At 34.5% G+C, this 22,517-nt stretch overlaps 1 non-coding gene across 1 annotated transcript; it reads right to left on the reverse strand.

Moving 5' to 3' along the window:
• Positions 1–20,460: 20,460 nt before the first annotated feature.
• Positions 20,461–20,563, reverse strand: LOC138814829 (U6 spliceosomal RNA). The gene has a single exon (XR_011368103.1). It is a non-coding gene; the product is annotated as a U6 spliceosomal RNA (small nuclear RNA).
• Positions 20,564–22,517: the final 1,954 nt, after the last annotated feature.

Below are 22,517 nucleotides of genomic sequence, written 5' to 3' on the forward strand. Positions count from 1 at the left end.
ATACTTGCAGAGAATAAGCTGATGACAAGACCCAGGCCTGAGTTGAAGACCTGTGGTGGGTGCACACACATACACACACACACACACACACACACACACACACACACACACACACACACACACACACACACACACAAACAATTTCCCAGCTAGAGCTAGTAGAATGTCTGTTTTCCCAATAACATGTCTGAATTTTTATCCCATGTATTTAGATATTTTTGAAACCTTTGTCATCAACTTACCTAATTGTAATAAATGACACCCTGTTCACTATTCTTTAATCCTGGTTGGAAAATATTTTAAGACACATTTTCAGGTAGAAAATTGAATTTGTTTTCACAATCGTAACTGTCTTGGTTTGTAAGAATGAAAGAATTGTGCCTTTAATTAATTAGTTCATAAATTAGAAAGGTAACACTAACCCTAGAACCAATTGCATTTGGATTCTAAAAGCCACACAAATACATTAGATTTATTAATCCCTTCTTTGATTCAATCCATTTTTTATAAAATAGTTTGTAGTTTTGGCCAATATTTTGTTATTTTTCTAATCTTAACCCTAACTGGAACATTCAGGAAAAGCTGTGATAATGGAAGTACAATATATTTCTAATATCTTTTCCTGAATTCCTAGAACCTAAAATAAGTTCAGATTTACTAAACATTTATCCCATTCCTTTTTTTTTTCTTTTTGTTGTTAGTGGGGCATCATTTCTGGGCCTGGGTACTATCCCTGAGTTCTAGGCATGGGCACAATCCCTGAGTTCTTTAACTCAAGGTGTGCACTTTACCTCTTGAGCCACAGCACCACTTTCTTGTTTTCTGGTGGTTAATTGGAGATAAAATTGTCACAGACTTTCCTGCCTGGGATGGCTTTGAACTGTGTTCCTCAGAAATGAGCTTCCTAAGTAGCTAGGATAATAGGCGTAAGCCACGAGTTTAATCCATTTCTTTACTCTATCCTCAACGCCCTTTAACCAGAAACCAAATCCTAATCACAATCCGAGTTAACAACAAATGGTTAATGTAAGTAAAATTGTTTGGATTCTATTGAATCACTCATTTTTTTGCTTCTACTTCTTAGTGGAAAAGTAAATTTTACCCTAAAGCTTGTCCTTCCCTAATCCTAACAAGAACTAAAACAGTAACTCACAGTTTAAACCAAATTATATCTGAATGTTTGAAATTACACCCACATTGGTTTTCATTCATTCTAACTTTGATACCATTCATTCTTCTTAAAATATGTTGCAGTTTTACACAATATCTTACATCTTTTTTCTTATCCTAACCCCAGCTCTAACTGGAACACCTTGCCTAACCCTAAGCCTACATATAACTGAATCATAATGTTAATAGCAAGCCTCTATTTCACATTTATCATATCTCTTGCTCAGCGTGTAGGTCTAAATTTTACTTGCATTTTGAACCTAAATTTTTAAAGTTTTAAAGTGTTTTTCTATTTCATTTTCTATTTATATTTTCTACTTATATTTCTATGTCAGGTTTTATTTTTCATTAATTTTAAAATCTTATTTTATTGTAAAGAGGCTTACAAAGGGATTACAATTACATGTGTAAGGTAATTCGTTCTTTTCTTGTAGAGCATTGGAGTTGTCCCACTATCCTTTCCCTCTCCTACATCCCTCAGTCTTCTCTCTCAATGGTGTAAAGTTCATTCTCAACAGAGTGTGTTGTGAGTATCATTGTTTCAATGGGTCATCCTGTGTTGAACCTAAATTTTCTGTTACTCTAACCCTAATTGTAATTCTGTCTGGGATCCTAACCCTAACCAAAATAATAATGATAGCTCAATTCAGAAGTTAACTGAAAATAATCAAGGTTTTTTTCATCCTGTTAATCCACTGTAAACTTGAGTTAACCTGCAGTTCACATTAAATTTTCCAAATTAGATTATATGTGCATATATAAAGATGTAATTTGATGTGAAAAACAGAAGAGCTTTGGAGAGAAGAATAATAAAACGGAAATAGAGGGAGTATAATCAAAAGTTTTAAATATATTATGGAAAGAGCATAATGAAAATGCCACTTCTGAAAATGAATAACCATTAACAAAATAACTAAAAATTAATAAATACATAACACTGACTTCCAGTGTTCTATTTTTTTTTTGGGGGGGGGGGTTCGGTCGTAGGGTCTGAACTCTGGGCCCGGGCGCTGTCACTCAGCTCTTCAGCTCAAGGCCAGCACTCTACCACTTGAGCCACAGCACCAATTCCGGCTTTTTTTCTTTTTGCTTATGTGGTGCTGAGGAATCGAACCCAGTGCCTCAGGCATGCAAGGCAAGCTCTCTACTACTGAGCCACCTTCCCAGCCCCTTCCAGTGTTTTTAAGAGTGCCATTTGTCTTTTGAAAGAAATATATATGTTAGATAAACTTTGTTTACACATAATTTATATTGTTATTGGCTAATTATTTAATTTAATGAATAAAAATCAAATAAGATTCCATGACAGAAAATATAAACAATTACTTAGTAATTGCTTGAAAAAAGTTGTAGTAATGAGTTTTAGGAAACTAAATTTCTATTTCCCTACAAAGCAAAGATTTAGGGTTAGTAATCTAGTATTTCTAGTAAGTTAGGGAACATAATTGTCATGAAAAGCAATGAACTGTACATCTTTTGTCTTGCATGAGTGATATTTTAAACATTGTATTTTATTCAAATATCTACTTAGGTTTACTTTTAAAAATAAATGCAATTTTATCTCCTTTCAGAACAAGTACTTACCCTGCAATTAAATGTATTACTATATTCAGATATTTGAATGCTAAGTTTTCTGTTTAATATATGATCTAAATATTCAGAATGACTTGATTTTTGTATTTGTTAATGTCTAAGCTCTAGGATTTTTGCTTCATCAATATAAATTATCTCATGAGTTTATTGTGAAGGCTCCAGTAACCAGTGTGGTCAAAAACATTTCTTAAATTCTAAAGTTAAAAACTAATCATTTTTAACCTTTTATTATATGAGTTCTTGTCTCTTCAGAGTAATTAAACTAAATAAATACTATTTTTAAACATTTCACTCATATTGTAAATAATGTTAACATAGTTCATAAAGAGACTAATCATTTCAAAGTCACCATATTTGACGATCTTAGTGTGACGAATGTAGAGAGTATAAGAACCTTATTCTCAATAATAGATTTGGTTAAAGTAAATTAAATCATATATCTGGATTTCTAATTTGGAGGTAAATCAGATGGAAATAGGAAAATAATTACTTTGGGATTATTTTCTTCTTAAAATTATTTTTTTATTGTGAAAATACCGTACAGAGGGGTTACAATTACATGGGCAAGATAATGAGTACATTTCTTATCAAGCATTGTTGCCTCCTCTTTTGTTTTCCCTTCCCATACCTTCCCATCTCCACCCCCAGCCAAAGTTGTAAAGTTCGTTTTTCGACATAATGACTTGTCCATCTCATTGTTGCAATGGGTCCACCTGTATCCCTAATATTATGAAGCAAAAATATCTCTAAGAAATATATTTTTCAATAAAGTGTTTCAATCCTTGGGTAAAGGGAATTATGCTCTAATATAAAATTTATCTCCAATGAGAAATTCTGCAACTAATCTAATGTATGTTTTCCTGCAGAAAATGCTGTGTCTTCTATTCTTGTCATTTGATTTTAATTATATTTTTTGTTTGTGACATGTTCCCTACTTACATTTATTACAAACTTCTATAATTTTACAAATCATGCCTGTACACATTAATTTATGTAATTTAATATTCAATCAAAATTATCTTTTTTCCTGTCTCCCACAGGGAAGGATGAGGTGCTGCAGTATATTAAATGAAAGCACTCTAAAAGAGAGTCTGTATGGAATGGAAAATTGTAACATGAGGATGGGATCATGAGCATTTTCTATTTGGCTGAACAGTACAGTACTTTCCTATAGGACTTTCCTACCATTTGATCACACAGGAAAGCCACAAAATTTGAAGTTCATATACAGGAATTACATTCCTAAAAGATATGGCAACCTGCTCAAAAGTTCGATCTTATCACTAGTACTTTGTGCTTGCTGGCTGATCTATTTCTCCATCATATGTTTTATATTATAAAGCACATTAATAATTTAGCTGTCAGTACATTTCAAGAGACTCCTGAAATCACATCTATTGCTGTGTAATATTCAGAAGAGAGGAAGAAGGTTAAACTGATCTCTGATTCCTCCCTTTAGCCTTCAATATGCTAATAAATTGTGAAAACAATCACGTTAGATGTTAGTTTATTTTCCCTATTTAATTAGAGATTAAGCAAATGTTTTTCGCAGTAAAAAGTGATGACAATGGTATCAGAGCTCTGATATGAGCACCTCTTCCTTAATAAGTAATGCTCTATGGTCTATAAATATGGAAGCCACACTAAAATTCTCTCTCTCTCTCTCACTCTCTCTCTCTCTCTCTACACACACACACACACACACTCACACACACACACACACATACACACATACACACACACACACACACACACACACACACACACACACACACACACACATGCAAACACACACAGCTGCCACCCAGAAACATCAGAGATCAGTTCCATTCCTTTGTAATTATAGTTGATTGGTGTTTGCTACATTTATTTTTCTTTGCTTCAGGATCTTGCCTGGACATGTATGTTTCCCTGAGATCAAGTCCCTTCTTCTTAGTATACTATGTGTCTTTGTATGCTTCAGGCCAATTAACAGTAACCTGAATACAATATCTACAATCTTGACATTCAAGTCAAACTCCATGAATTCATACTATTCCAAAATACTAAAATGTATTGGATCTAGAGACCCAAAAAAATCCACCTTGTTATATTAGTAGGAATTGACAACATGAAATACAAGAATATTGATCAGGAACTGAGGTAAGAGAATGGGAGTATGTGGAAAAATGCCGAATATGGTATGTGAGTTAGAAATACAGAATTACATTCTATGGGCCCATTTATTGAAAACTTGCCATCTTATATTGAAAGTTCAATTTACATATACAGTTTTCCAGTTACTTTGCTTACATATCATTTCTGATCATAAATCCTCTTATGAATTTTTATAGTATCTTTTAATATATCACATGATTTGCAGGTACTTATCATTTTAAGGACAGACAGTCTACTTCTACGTCTTACATTCTGTGTCAAACCCTTATTTTTATTTCCCTGTTTGCTGAAAAAATGTATCCCTGGAAACAAGATATTGACAGCAAATCTGGGTGTAATTTTCATTTAGTAAACTTCAAATATAATATAAACTTTGTATTGACTAGTCATTTTCTAACAATGAGTGATATTCATGAACACAATGTTTTGGTGCCTTTAAGTCAATTGAGAATTGATGTGGTAGTCCTTGTGTCTAATTGTCTTAACCATTATATTATTTATATATAAACATGTGGATTGCACTTTTATATATTTTATGCAAAATAGTCTCCAGGAGTTTACGTTAAAGTGATAATGGGGGGGGGTAGCTTCCAGTTCCAAACCTTATATTTCATTAAATGTACTAGATACATGATGTTTACTGGAGCAATATAAAAGATGAGAACATATTTCTAAAGAGAATGCATTTATTGATTAAGACATATAATAGAGTAAAATAGGTTTCTTGCTTGAGACTGCATAAATTACATATGAATGTAGCTCAAGATGAGGCTCAGAGATAAATTCGTATTTATATTACTGAGATTTATAACACAATAAAAGAAATATAGGTATTTTAAGGAATTGGTCATTCAGAGATATGTAATGGATGAAGCATGGAATTGAAAATAGCTGAGGAAAACAATTCAACATGCAGGTTTATGATTTTATAATATTAATATGAAAGAAATGGAGCTTTTGCCTTTCTGAAGAAGAATGTTTAGCCAGTAATTTCAATATAAGGCATCAGTTGTTATTATTCTAAAGTCTTTTCCTCCAAGATAATCCCCAGTACTATACTCGTCCTCTGTAGCGTAAGAAGTAATTATTTTCATTAGCTTTGCTTAATACTAATTTACTTGTAGCAAATAGGTTAAAATGTCTTCTCTATTTCTCTTAATGTAATAACAAATATTTCTCTCTTTCTGTCTCTTCATAGAAGCCTGAAATAACTACTTCAAAATAACACGAGCAGAAAAACAAAAATAACCTGATACAACCATCACAAATCCCAAATTATGTGAAAAAAATAACAATATATAAAATAAATCTGAGGAAAAGGAAAAACAATGGCAGAATAACAACAGAAAATTTCCCTAACTCTCTCTAATGAAACAGAGATTTAGATTCCTGGCCAGTACTCCACTTCTAGAGGGTCACACCAAGATAGCCATAATTATAGATTTACAGCTGTAATTATAGATATAATTATAGACATAAAATTCATAAAAAGATTTTATACTATCTTCACTAGAAAACAGAAATCTATGAAAACGTGCCCAGCCAGGCAGGTGACTGCTGTGACTGTATTGGCCAACATATTCAAAAGCACATCTGCAGTGTAGAAATAAAAGGGCTACATAGAAAAAAGTAGGAACAGAAATGTACATCAGAGAAAACCACATGCATACACAGAGACAATTCAACATACCATTGGACAGTCCGAACCGTCACTGGAACCATAAGTATTAACATCACAAAGTCTCACCACAAGTGATTTACACTTCTACACTTAATTGTATAGACAAAAACCTAATTCCAGAAAAACAAATCAAAAGAGAAGACCAAACCAACACCTAGCAAATCAACCAAGAACATAGAGAGTCAATTATTAACATCATTGTTTCCCCAAGAGAAAACCTCCAAATGGACACAACCAATCAGAAAAAATACAAGAAAAATATGTCAAGGTACTTCAATTCACACAGTAAATAACCAGGCATTAGAACAGACAATCAAGGACCTAGAAGATTGTTATCAAAATATTTTACAAATGTTGCTGAAAATGTGATTAATGAAAAGATAGAAAACCTCTACAAGGAAATTTGTGAACAAGATGAGACCAAACAAAGATTAGCAAAATAATTCATGGAGATAAGAAACAAAGATAAAGTCTGAGAAGTAAAGGGAGTCCAAGGAAAAAATGGATGCCTAGTTAAAAGATATGAGAGAAGACACAGCTAAAAAAAACAACCTTTGCAACCCCCCCACCCAAAGAAAAAATGTACAGAAATTCCATACAAGACTTAAAACAAATCTTTAATAAAGAGTTAGAAGCCCTAAAAAAGGACCAATTAGAAGACAGGGAAATCGAAAACAAAACAGAAAGTCTCCACAGCAAATAAATGACATAGAAGACAATCTCAGGGTCAAAGACAGAATAGGTTTAACAGGAAAGAGGAAATTATCATTAAGAACAAATAAACGAAATAAGAAATGATATTGCCAGAAGTACAAGACTCATTTAGAAATCAAATTTCGGGTAGATAGGTATCAAGAATGAGAAGAGCAAGAAACTAAATGGATGGGAAACATATTACAGAAATATAGCAGAGAACATGCCAAACATCCAGAGAGATAGGCTCATTCAGAAAAGAGAAACCTTTAGAACACCAAACAGAGAATTCTAGTACTGAACAAGCAACCTCTACATCATAATCCATTAGAGGATCATTAAAGATCAAGGAAAGGATGCTACAGAGAAAAGACTGATTATTTATAAAGGATATACAGTGAGATAAATTACAGATTTTTTAGCTGATATGGCAAAAAGAGAGCCTGGCATGATATATGACAAACATTAAAGGTAAACAGCTACCAATCGTTAATATGGGCCCAAGCCAAACTCCTTTACATTTAAAGGAAATATAAAAATATTTCATTACAAAGCAACTTAAAGCAATGTATCTCTACCAAGTCAGCAGGATAGAAGTTAATCAAATATATCCAACATAGAGAAGACCAAGTAGAACAGCAACTGATTATGTAAAATGCTCCCTATCAGAGAACAAAGTAAATATATTAAGAGTAGATGAGGCACGGCTCCGAACAGCAAATGTATAACATAACAGGACTTATCAGGCAATTCTCAGTCTTAACTCTCTAGATCAGTGGACTTAAATTTCCGAATAGAAGACATAGATTAAATAGAGGTATCAAAAAACACGTCGTATCCATCTAGCATCTAAAAGAGACATATTTTATTGACAAAAACAAACGCATACTGAAACTGAAAGGCTGGAAGGAAAATTTTCAAGCAAATGGACACCATAAACAGGCTGCAGTAGAATTACTAACATAAGATAAAATAGAATTAAAATTAGTACAAAGAGATATTACATATTGATAAAGACAACACTCAATTAGGAGGATATAACATGTCTAAACATCATCAACCAGATACTACTTAACCTAAAAACACATTTCAACACATCATTGTCATCCATGAATGACCGACCATCCAGGAAAAACTCAACCAAGAAACTACAGACTTAAATAACTACATTGACCACCTACCCCTACCAGACATCTACGGAATATACATTCATCATCAGAATATACATTCTTCACAGCAGCTCATGGAAGATTATCCAAAATAGAACATATCCTATGTCACTCAGAAATTCTGTCCAAATTGAAAGAAAAATTAATTGAATTCCCATATCTTGTCAGACTGTAACAGAATAAACTTAGAATTAAACAGCTAAAACAAAAAAAAATTGTAAAACCCATGAAGACTGAATAACACGTTGTTGAATGACCAGTGGGACACTGAAGGGATTAGAAAAGAACTGAAAGTTTCTGGAATTTAACAAGAATGAACACATAAAATACTAGTTTCTCTGGGACACAGGAAATGCAGTAGTTAGAGGAAAAATTATTGCTCTGAGTGCCTACTTCAAGCAATTGGGGAAATCTCAAATAAATATTTTAATTATGTACCTCAAACTCCTTGAAAACAGGAGCAAGCCCTAAACCAAAGCAGTAGACAGAAACAAATGTAAAAAATCAGAAATAAATAAATAAAGACAAAATAAAACATAGAAAGAATTAAAAAAAACAGAGTTTTTTTAAAATAAATTAACAGACTTGACACAACCATACCAAGTCTGACTAAGAAGAGAACTCATATAGATAAGTAAATAAAAAGCCAGCAGATTGGGAGAAGATCTTTACTTGCTCTACAACACACTATGGCCTCATATCTCAATATATTTAGAGCCCCAAAAGTTAACTCCCCCCCAAATAAAAACATATCCTCAAAGAAATAACAACTCTCTTAATAAGTGGGCTAAAGATTTAAAGAGAGACTTCTCTGAAGAAGAAATATGCATGGCCAATAGACGCATGAATAAATATGCAACATTTCTGGCCATAAAAGAATTGTGAATCAAAGCAACATTGAGCTTCCACCTCACCCCAGTTAGAGTGACCATTATGAAGAAAACTAAAAATAACAGATGCTGGGCTGGTGGGGATGTGACCAAAAAGGAACATTACTATAGTATTGGTGAAAATGTAAACTTGTTCAAATACTCTGTAAAGAGGTATGGAGGTTTCTCAATAGAGCTCCCTTATGAGCCAGGAATGAGGGATCAAGAAAATGTCATATACGTTCACAACAAAACTCTATGCTTCCATCAGAATGAATGGCATTGCCCCATTTGTAAGGAAATGGAATCACTTCGAAAATATAATAAGTCAAACAAGCAAGACCCAAAGAATCATAGGCCACTGATTTTCACTCCTTTGGAAACAATAGAATATGTCTACAATATTCACAATAGCTCAAAAGCAATATGCATATCACCATATAAAATGATGCTTATCGAAATGAGCTCCAAGAAATGGATACAAGATGATTGTATAGTGAGCTGCTTTGGGTTATTTATATTAAGTTTTTACCCTTTGGTTTATTCCTTGTACTCACTGTTTTTTATTTCGGTACGCTTTGTCTTATACATGTTTATCTGATTTGGAGAAAGGGGAGAAAAATCACAGAAATGGTGGCACAAAGATTAACCAAAGCAAAAGTGATATACACTAGACATCATGTTAGAAATTAACTTTACAACTTTGGTGGAGTGGGATGTCAGGGTTGGGGGAAGCAGGAAAAAATGGGGAAGGGTTAACACTTAAAAAAATGTACTCCTTACTTATGTAACTGTAATGACCCCTCTTTATATCACTTTCATAATAAAAAAAATAAGAGGACTCACTCAAATAGAGAAAATTAGAGACAAAAATGAGACAACACAACAGATATAAGCAAAATTGAGACTGTTATAAGAGAGTATTTTGAAAACCTTATGCCAATAATCTGGAGAATCCTGGAGAAATTGATGCTTTCCTATACTGAATCTGAAGCAAGAAGTAACATATAAGAAGTAATGAATATTAAATTTCAATAAACCACTTCCCATTCCAGAAAAAGCTAGGATTCAATGAATTTACCATGGAATTAAGGACTGCGGAGAACTTACAATATGCAGGTCTAACTCTTCAATGGAATGGAAAGGGAAAGGAAATTATCAAACACATTCTATGAAGATAGAATTACACACTTCCCCAAATCACATAGGGAATCACCAAAGAAAGAGAATTCTTTGATAAGCATTAAAACAGAACTTCTTAATAAAATTCTCACCAGCCATTTTCAGTAACTAACAAAAAAGACATATAGTATGATCAAATTGTGTTCATCCTAGGATACAATTTGATTCAATATTCTTGTCAGTAACCATAACACAAAGCATCAGCAGATGCAGGGGTGAGAAACACATGATCATCTATATGGATATAGAAATAGCTTTTAAAAACCTCCAATACCCCTTTATGATTAAAAAAGTCTGAGAAGCTAGGAATGCATGGAACACTCCTCAATATAATACAGAGTTTGGTTATGATAGTTAATTAGCCTTAACCTAACAGTGGAAGCATTAAGACAAAATCACGAATGAGACAAGGATGTTCACTCTCTACTACTCTTCAAAATGGTAGTGGACTTTCTAGCAAGAGCAATTGGAAAGAGAAAATAAGGGGATACAAATAGGGAAGAAGTAAAACTATCCCTTTTTACAGATGAAATGATCCTGTATTTAAAAGTCCTTATAGCTTCTTCCCTCAAGTTAGTAAAGGTGATGCTAACCTTGAGCTATGTAGCACGGTATAAAACCCACAAGAATCAGTAGTTTTTCTGTGTTACCAACAATGGGAAGAACCAACCTGAAATCCAAAATACAATCTCATATGTATTACCCTCAAAATCCAATCAAATCTAATCTAAACAAAACAAAACAACAACAAAACTAGGAATTAATTAATTTAACTAAAAATGTGAAGGAACTCTACTGTGAAAACATTAAAATCTAAAAAGGGAAATTGAAGAAGATTCAAGGATATGGAAAATCTTTCAATGTTCCTGGTTGGAAGAATTAAAGTGGCAAAAACTGCAATACTGCCCCAAACAATTGACCATGCGATACTCATCAAAATCCTAACAATATTCTTCAATGCAATAAAGAAAGCAATCCAAATTTAATATGGAATTACAAAAGTACACATGAAACAGAAGACATAGAAATGAACTCATGGGCCTATAATCATCACACACACACACACACACACACACACACACACACACACACACACACACACACACACACACACACACGCACTGGAATTCTAATCACCCATTAGAAAGGATGACTTTTCACCAGTATTAAGGAAAAGGAAAGGCTTGGGAAAATTATACTAAGAGAAAAGAGAAAGGAATGCAGACTCTCAGCAACATAGATTTCATGGATTTATTCATGGTAGCTATAAGGTACCCACAAATCTACAAGTAACCAAGACAGATTCTACCTCATCCCAATTAGAATGGCCATTATCAAGAAAACTAGCAATAGAAAATGCTGGAATGGATGTAACCAATTGGGAACTCTATTACACTGTTGGTGGGAAACTAAACTTGTTCAACCACTGTGGAATGCAGTACGGATTTTCCTGAAATGAGTAAACATAGATCTCCCTTTAGACCCAGTAATTACCCTCATTGGCAATAATCCAATAAATAACAAACAAGCTCACATGAAAACTACCAGCATAACCATGTTCTGGGCCCAGGCCCAGAGTTCAAGGACTGGAAAAAAAAAACTTACCACTGTTGTTATTTCTGCAAATATGAACCTTTTGACATAGGATACCAAATCATTCTATTTGCAGTAGCTAGAATAGGACTTAAATGTAGTGGTTGATAAAATGGCTTCTTTGTTGAATGTTAGGAAAAGATGTAGGCAGTCCAAGAAAAGGGAGATTTTTGTTGTTGGTCGAGGGGCTTGAAGTATGGACTTAGACACTGTCCCTGAGCTCTTCAAGTCAAGGTGAGTGCTCCACCTCTTGAGCCACAGTGCCACTTCTGGTTTTCTGGTGGTTAAATGGAGATAAGAGTCTCAGGAACTTTCCTGCCTAGGTTGGCTTTGAACCGCCGTCCTCCGATCTCAGCATCCTGAGTAGGTAAGATTACAGCTGTGAGCCACTGGCAGTAGGCTAAAAATGGGGGATTTTTAGAAAAGAAAATCGACCTCATCACCTGTGTCTAAACCTAGATATCACTATTAGAACACTTCACCCTCTACTCATTTCATCAGACATTTGTAAATTTTCTCTTTTCCTTCATGTGGGAATGCTGCGGTCAGTATTAACTCAGCTGTGGGACTGGATCAATTGTATGGTAATTGCTAGCACCTAAATCAAGAACTGTTAGATCAAAACAAATGAAGCCCTCATTTGGAATAATTATTTACTCTTTTTATTACAAATCTGTGCTTGATTACTTCCTAATGTGATGTTGGACCTCCTAACAGAGTGATGGCATTTTCTTTCTCTTCAGCATTCTTCCACATGTTGTAAAATATTTAAGAATTCAAATATTTCCATTGATAATTCATTAAGCTGACCTCTAAGTAAATGTGCATTTCTGGAATTTGGTCTGCTGTCTTGTTCTTATATGCGCAGGCTTACTATGATTTATTTGTTCTGCAAGGAATTTTATTTTCCAATCTTTGTGTGACCAATTTTATTCTCTCTTATCAGTCTTCCTGACCCTCTCTCTGGGGTCTCATTTCAGTCTGCCTCATAAAAAATATATTAGTTATCATCTAAATAACTCTCAGCTTCTCTTTTTTTGCCTGATTTTAAGTAGGCTGTGATAGCAGACCTGACTGGCTGTACTAACTGGAATTTTTTTGTTTGTTTGATTGTTTGATTTGTGTGTGTGTGTGTGTGTGTGTGTGTGTGTGTGTGTGTGTGTGTGTGTGTGTTTAGTTTTAGAGGTCTAGGATTACTATTCAAGGTAGTAGCTTCTCTGGGCCCCAGTGCTTCCCTGGCCTAGATTCAATTGGTTTTTCCCTGAAAGATACAAAGAACTGGTGACTAAATTCCTGTAAAATTGTCTCAAAATGAGGCAATCTGGCATCCTTACAAAGCCATGAATAACTCTGTAGTAATCCACTTACAGAAATGGTCTATCAAGATGGCTTTTCAAGGTTGACTGTGAAAAATGTTCATTTTCAATTAACCACCATAAAGCAGATTACATCCCTGGGAGCAGACTTTTGGAAGGGAGGTTCTGCATCCTTCTTTCTCTTATGATAGATCAAACCATAATATTCTGCAGTTGTGGCCATCCTGGAGCACATTTTCCCAAGAATATTCTGTAGTGTAAAAGAGGACCAGCTATGAAAATAAAGGTGAAAATACTTTTCTATTTCAGACTGATTTATCTTGCTTATATCTGTTGTTATTTCCATTACTTCTAACACATGGATAAATTATATTAGTATTTGACAAATGGCAAAGGATTAATGGCAAAGAATTACTTTCATATATGCAATATAATACACTTGACCCAGTTATGGAAAATTAAATCTAACTGTAGAAACAATATCAGGAATATAAAATAAGCCTCAATACGCATAATCTGGCCCACATACACCATCATCTAATCAGACATTCAGTCTCTCTATAAATATTTATTTGGTACAAAATCATAAAAATTTAATTAATGAATATGACTTTTAAGTATCATCTGAAGTACTCCTCATGCATATAATTGTATATACTTGTATAAATGTCACCTAGACAGGAATTTTACATTCATGTAGAAATCAAATTTCCACAACTTAAACTAGAGGAGAGGGGTCATTCCCACGTGTATTGTGTGGTGTGAATTTTACCACAGTTCTGAATCCTTCCACCTAAAACCGAGTTATGTACAATAATTTATTATTTCATGTTAAGATGAGTGTTAAGTGTAGAATACACTTTGAATTATTACATTAATTCACAGAAATAAAACAATAATGATAAATTATTTGTTTAAATTCTAATGTTTCTCAGTTTTACAATTCATAAAATATATCATTAAAATTAGTTTCACTTTCTTCTTTTCTATAGCTGCTAAAATTAAAATTATATATTAAACATTCAATATTAAGAAATCAAAAATAAATAACATTATAAAAATGATATATTATTTAACTGTGATTTGAATTACAGTGCTAACAAATTGTGATGTAAATAACATTTAATAGAATTATGGGTAATACTTTTTAAACTTACCAGCTTGTTATTTGTTACCTAATTGTGTCATTTGTTATTCTTGGTCCAAGTCATCCCTTCAACTTGTTTAATTTTCTATTTTATCTATATTGGTTTGCTGATTGTGCATTTTGTTTTCTCTTTGTAATGACTGACATGAGGCTGAAAATCTGTGTGCTATTTTATTTCTTCCTATGTAAAAGTAAAATTTCTGGTCTCCACAGCTGTTTTACTGCACTATACTACAATATTTCCCCCTTTCCTATATCCTGTAATGCTGCTCTCATATATTTTATTTTTTATTAAAATTCTATTGTTAAGGTAAAGTATAGAGGGGTTATACTTACACAAGAAAGGCAAGGAATTCATTTCTTTTCTAACTTGTTACCCCTTCTCCAATTTTTTACCCTCTTCCCTCCCAACGCCCCCCCCTCAAGATTATTTCCAACATATTGTCTTGTGAGTATGACAGTTGCATAGGTTACTTATTTGACCTTTGTCTCACCATTTTGTTTTTTCTCTTTCCATTCCCAAGTTCAAATCAACATATTTACAATACCCAGGGCATCAGATTAAAATACAGTGACTTCAGGCAATAAACCATAGGTGGGGAAAACACAAAAGGATAAAAACAAATCACGTAGTACATTAAGAACAACAAAAAGTTAAATCAACATTTGTTGATTTAACTTTGAATCACCTTATACAGTCATATGTACATAGCTCTTGAGCTATTCTGCTCAACTATTAATATTATCCTTGATGTACACAATACTGTTTCCCAATTACCCAGTAATCCCACTTCTGGGCATTTACCCTAGTGACCACAAACAAGGCCACTCTAAAGCTACCAGCCCAATTATGTTTATCACAGCAGTATTTACCCTAGGTAAGATATGGAATCAACCCAGATGCCCCTCAGTAGATGAATGGATCAAGAAAGTGAAACACACACATACAAACATACACACACACACACACACACACACACACACACACACACACACACACACCAAAGAGATATACATAAATGTAATACTATGCTTTCATCAGAAAGAAAGGTACCATCTCATTTTTAAGGAAATGGAAGAACTTGGAAAAAATCATATTAAGTGAAGTAAACTAAACAAAGAAACATAGGTCCCGTGGTTTCCTTTATTTGCAATAATTAGTTTACACCAAGGATAATATCATGTATTTTAATTTGAAATTTTGTTCTATATTGAGCATGCAACATTATGTTCATCTTATCCATTACTGAGGGAAGCACAACAAAAAGAGCAACCCCTACTCATAAGAACAACTCCTACTTACTTAGCTTCATTCATTTCTTTCTTTTTTGTGTGTGAAAATACTGTACAGAGGGATTACAATTACACGGGCAAGATAATGAGTACACTTCTTAACAAGAGTGTAGCCTCCTCCTTTGTTTCCCCTTCCCATCCCTTCCCATCTTCCCTCCGCCCCCCACCCAATCCTACCCACTTCCCCCCCCACTAAAATTGTAAAGTTCGTTTTAGACATAACGACTTGTACATTTCATTGTTGCAATGGATCCACCTTTATCCATATTTAAACGATTTGTTTTTCCCCTTCCCCTCCACAAATTATACCGAACATCAAATACAGTGAAAGCAGGGGTTATACTGTGGGGAAGGGACATACAAACAACAATGAAATAGTCTTATAAATGTGTTAGAAACAATCGCATGAAAGAAAAAAAGAATACATATCTAAGGGTTCATTTCCCTAACATCACCTTATCAGACCTTTTCTACTTGACTCAGACATATACTAGATATTGCAAATCAGGGAAACCATGTAAGGCCAGTGTTGTCTCCTGTATCCTCATGTTGTACATTACAACTATATACTGATTCATCCTGTATATCTACTATCTTCTACATTGTGACCTAAATGCCCCAACAATTCCACGTTGCTTTACTTGTTAAAAATTTCTCTCTTAATTTTTGATGTTTGTGTGTGTGTGTGTGTGTGTGTGTGTGTGTGTGTGTGTGTGTGTGTTTACAAAGATCAGAAGACAATATTTTTCTTCATTTAGAATACATCTTTCAGGTCATTGTAAGTTGTGGCTAATGGGAGAAGTCTCTTGCTATTTTAAGGATGAAACAGAAAAAGATATTTGTGCATGTACCACAGTTGCTTTATAAGTCTGTAGTTGAACACTGAACTTCGATTTATATCTTGGCTGTTGTTGTGAATGATGATTACAATGAACTGCAAATATATTTGAGTTACAAATAGAGAAATAATCACTTGATTGGTGGGGCAGATTATATTTCAACTTTGGAGTTCTTTAGAAAGCTGCATATTACTTTCTACAAGGAGAATACTAACCTGCATTTTGTTGAAGAGTGTAGAAAATTTCCTTTTCTCCACTCCCAGCATTATTACCTTTGTTAAAAGGTAATAAAGGGCAGGTTTTTATTCTCTTCAGTACTCCAGACTGGCCTTAGACTTAAATCCAACCTCCTAAATGCTTGGAGTTAAAAGCCTTTACCACCACACGTGATTCCTTTGATTTTTTTGATAAAAGTTAGTTAGGTTTTTAAAATGAGGTAGTCAAATAAGAACAGCACCACGCACAAGGTATTCAGGTAAGGGGTAGGTTTATTCAGTAGACCTGCTGGGACCAGGCAAGGTTGGCACTCCACGTGGCTGGGAAAGGCCTGGGAAAGAGAGAGAGCTGGGAAAGAGAGAGGAAAGAGCTAGAAAAGAGATAGAAAAAAGCAGAGAGAGCTAGAAAAGAGCAGAGAGAGAGCAGAGAGAGAGCAGAGTGAGAGAGCAGAGAGAGCTAGAAAAGAACAGAGAGAGAGAGGACAGAGAAGAGAGCTGAGAAAGAGCTAGAAAAGCAGAGAGAGCTTCTGGGCCTGGGCTAAGCCTTATCTAGGGTATGGGTGGAGAAAGGTGTGGCCACATCAAATTCAGATGTGACCTCTTCCAAGTGTCCCAGTTGCTTAACGCAGATACTAGGTGGAGACTTTGCTGTGAGGACGGTGGAACGGAACTTACAGTTACAATAATTATGAAGTAGTATCATAGTAATTTTGAATTACATTTCTCTAATGAGTTCTGCTCAAAAAGAATTAAACCAGCATAGAAGTGGTATTAAATAACTTTGTAAGCCCACTGGAAATTTTCAGGGCTTTAAGGAGAACATGTCTATTCAGAACTTTTGTACACTTTTAATCAAGTTTCTTGTTAATATCATCTTTAATCTTTCAAATACAAAATCAATAATTAATTCAAGGTATTAGAAAGCAACAATATTAAGCAACTCCTAACATTTTCAATTTTAAATAACATGATATTGCTTAATCATTTTCTGTTTATGCTTGAGACTATATAACTATATAACTATATAACTATATAAATAAAATACATACGCATTTTATTTATTTCACAATGATTGTTTTTTCCAAAGACTGCGTGTCTAATTTCCTTGTTTTCTTTCAGTCTCAAGTAGTTCAGATTTCAAATGAAGAATAAATGGACAGAAGCAAACAAAAAATAATATAGTTCCCCTCATCTTATGATGCCTTTACAAGAATGAGGAAAGTGTTCATCCAAGAACCAATGATAAGACATCGAAAAGAGAATCCATTCTTCTAGGTCTTTCTTAACTTTGCAATGTACCTTAAATGATGTAAAACACAATATAATGCTCAGATGCTTTGAATTTTTATCAGTTTTGCACATTTTCATATGAACTTCACCTCAGTCTACAACATTCCTTCATTATTTTGTCCCTGATATTTTTACACTCTCAAGACATAAGATAACCAGTTTGATTTACAGCATGAGAAATAATCCAACTGGCTTCCTTGGAAGAAGAGTATGGCCAATAGATTACATTACTTCTGTTTGCTCACTATATGCAATGGTTTCTGTAATACTTATCACATTCTTTTTAGTATTTAAAAAAAACTGCTGGCTAAACTCAAAACTCATTCATGGAAGTTTATGTTAAGTATTTCACAAGTTTTATTTTCCTTAATTCTTAAGATAACATTTTCTATAATGCTAATGTTATTACCATTTTAGTGTTGGGAAAAATTGTAATTAAAGGCAGTAAGTGCATGGCCCAAACACACACTGTGAGGAAGAAAATGAGTCAAAGTTTCCAAAAGTCTTTCAGCAATACACAAAAGGTAGGTAAAATCTCTCCATTCTCTTACACTCTCAATTCAATATTCATATTGTCCAAGAAATAATACCATAGCAATTATTGCCCATGGTTATTTTTTCTGTTACATTTTTTCTTCAACACAGACTGTGTTGGTGACATTGGGTTATCATGCACAGAGCTGAGCTTATAAGAAAGACAAATATATTCTGTCCCATTTTTCCAGGTTCCATTTTAAAAAGTAATAACTTTTAAATATCATCACTTACTTTCTTAAGAATCCAAAAAATGAAAAAAAAATTCACAAATAATCACTCCAAAATGCTTTAAAAGTAGGAGATGATAAAACAGGCCCCCGTGAAGTAAACTTTCTTCTACTTTTAAAATTACTCTGCATGCCTTGTGCTGGTTGGTCACACCTGTAATCCTAACTACTCGGCATATTTACTCAGGAGCCAGAGATCTGTGGATACCAGTGGAAGCCAATCAGGGCAAAATAAATTCATGAGATTATTTTTCAAAAATTTCAATGAGTTAGCAAAGGGCTAGGAATGGAGATGTAGCTCATATAGTAGCTCACCAATCTAGAGAGGAAAGGCCTAGCAAGACTTTGAAGCCCTTTTTTCAAACTGTGAGCACACCAACATACATGCAAGTGCATGAGAACATGTGCACGTGCACACACACACATTCATTCAAAATACCTTCATATCAGTTTTTTGCATTAATTTCTTTGTTAGCCATATTGTTTGAGTAAAATAAAGGAAATAAACTCTCCCATCTCAGAACATTTTCATACTTTTCTATTTTAAAAATACTGTACAGAGAGGTCACATTTACATGAGCATGTAATGAGTACATTTCTTAACAAGGATTGTTACCTCCTCCTTTATTTTCCGTCTACCGTCCCTTCCCTCTTACCTCTACTAGTAAACTCCCCTCCCCCCTTCCCCTGCCTAAATTGTAAAGTTCATTTTTCACCATAGTGTCTTGTGCATCTCATTGTTACAATGGGTCAACTTGAATCTCTACTTAAGCATTTTTTTTTCCTTCCTCTTCCCAAATTAGAGGAGCGTATATACAAGAGGTGGGCACACCAAATTCAAATACAGTGAAAACAGGGGTTATAGCATGAGGGAGGAACATATAAAGAAACAAAAAAAATCACATAGACTGTTATAAGTACGTTCGAAACAATAGCAAGAAAAAAAAAACACTTGTGTTCCTATTTGGGCGTTCATTTCCCTTAACATCATCTTATCTGGTCATATGTGCATAGATTTTGACTTTTTCTGCTTATCCCAGACATATATTAGTTATTAAAAATTAGGAAAACCCTGGGACCTATGTTTCTTTGGACCTGGCTTACTTCACTTAATTTTTTTCCAAGTCTTTCCATTTTCTACAAATTGGGCGATGCCATTCTTTCTTATGGAGGCATAGAATTTCATTAGTACAAATAGCATATTTTCTTGATCTATCTGATGAGGGGCATCGGGGTTGTTTCTATATCTTAGCTATCTTAAACAATGCTGCAATAAATATGATTGTGCTGATAGTTTTAGTACCGTCTTGTTTGTGATCTTTTGGGTAAATGCCCAAAAGTGGGATTGCTATGTCATAGGGGAGTTCTATGTGGAGTCTTTTGAGGAACCTCCATACTACTTTCCAAAGTGATTGAACAAGTTTACACTCCCACAAAGAGTGCAGTACAGTTCCCTTGTGTCCACATCCCCTCCAGCATCTGTTGTTGTAAAAGTATGGAATGGTACAGGAATTTGCCTATCATCCTTGCCCAGGGGCCATTCAAATCTTGTCTGTATTGTTCCAATGTTAGAGTACGTCATGCTGAATGGAGCATAGAACATGTTTTATATATAAAGTGTAATTGATTTTCTTAAACTAGACAATTCAACAAAAAGTAAGTATAAAAGAATTTTCATGAAATTTAAAGCCATGTACTTCTTACATAAGCACACATTTAAGAATAAAGTCAAGATTGACATGTCAAAAACAAAATAATTCCAGATATTTGTTGTTCAAGAGATGTGTAGGAGGAGGAATTCAATTATTCTATACAAGGCTCCTGTCATAATGAACACTGCAGCAAGTGTTAAGTTTTGTTAAAAATTTTAATGGTTTAAATATATTTAATTTTGGGAATTTGCTTATATATATATATAATTTGGATTTATCTCTATATTTTGCTATAAATATTTATGATAAAAACTTTGAATAATTGATTTATAATATATCCTAGTTTCATATACCAAATTACATTCAGAAAATGGGATATAACAATTAACTAAAGTAAGTCTTGGCAGAAAAAATGGCACCCTTATACCATGTGACACCCAGTTCTGATATATTTCATTATGCCTCCATTTAATGAATGTGATTGTTTAAATGTTTCATAAGTACTAATTAAAATTGATCAGTGTATTATAATCTAATTGTTTACAATTTTATCCGAGAATCATTTAAGAACGTCCCATTCAATCATGACATACATCACATTCCATTGGTATTCATATGGATAGGAATGAGTTTCTTAGGATCTCCTGCCATTTGGAGGTGGCAGGACCAGGATTCAAACTGTGGGCTCCAGCTCCCACCACTTCAACCCGAGGATAGGGACTCACTGGTCTGTTCAAGAACATCAGCAAGACCAATGTTTAGGAAGGCACCAGTGGCTCTCAGAAGTCCTCCTTGATACTTATTATAATGCCCGGAGACTTGGAGCCCCCGCCAAAAGACCACCAGGGACCAAAGATCAATGCAAGCGGCAATGAGTCTTTTATTGACGAGCTCGAGCACGGACCCCTCTGTGCACTGATATCCGATTGCAGAGAGAGGCCCCAAGCACAGGGTTACAACACTTTTCATATGTTCTTTGGTAGGGGTAAGGCCTCAGTATGTATTGGCAATGAATTAATATACCACGTGGGAAATTTAAGTCATAATTCTAGCAGATGATTGGCGCAATACAAAGTGGGAAAAGGGCTGGGGCTAATAACTGGTCAGGTTAGTGAGCTATTGTGCTCTAAACTAATTAGACTGTACTTCTAGGGTAACTTAGGAGAAGTTGTTGCCAGATGGCCACTATCTCTGACCCCGACCCGGGGGAAGTGGTTTTGCCAAGCAGCCACTATCTCCGATCCTAGGCACAGGGGAAAGTGATCTGGAATGTGTACTTTGTCAGGTACTCCCTGCCAGAGGGTCGTTAATTTCAACTCCAGATCCAGGAGTTTCTGGGGCTCAAGGGAGGGTAGAATAGCAGCTGCATTCTTCAAGCAGATCTAATACAAAATGCAAATACAGGTCTATCTGATTATATATATCACACTTCTCATTACAAGGTTGAGATAGGAGATTATGGTCAAAGTCACCCTAAGCCGAAAAGTCCTTGAGAACCCTGTCCAAGTTCAGGGCAAACAAAACCAGAAGTATAGCCATATGACTCCAGTGTTAGAGGGCTAGCCTTCAATAAAGCAGCTCACAGACTGTGCCCAGATCCTGAATTCAAGGTCCAGGAGTGTTAACAAACAACCATACACAACAATCTGTGCAGCCATCTGCCTAAAGCAGGTCACCCTCAGCAGCATTTATTTACAATTTATTATGAGGCCAATGCAGGAAGAGTCACGCAGCGGAAGAGAAGACCAGGTTTCTTAGAAGTAACCAATATTCAGAAAATTAAAATTGAGGACATAAAATGGTAGCATATTTATGTAAAAACTACCATTAAGAAAAAGATGAGGGGGCTGGGAATGTGATTTAGTGAGAGAGTGTTGTCTAGCATGCAAGAAGC

The sequence above is a fragment of the Dipodomys merriami genome, unplaced genomic scaffold, assembly GCF_024711535.1.
Source record: "Dipodomys merriami isolate MVZ:Mamm:240054 unplaced genomic scaffold, mDipMer1.0.p SCAF_614, whole genome shotgun sequence".
Taxonomy (NCBI): Eukaryota; Metazoa; Chordata; class Mammalia; order Rodentia; family Heteromyidae; genus Dipodomys; species Dipodomys merriami.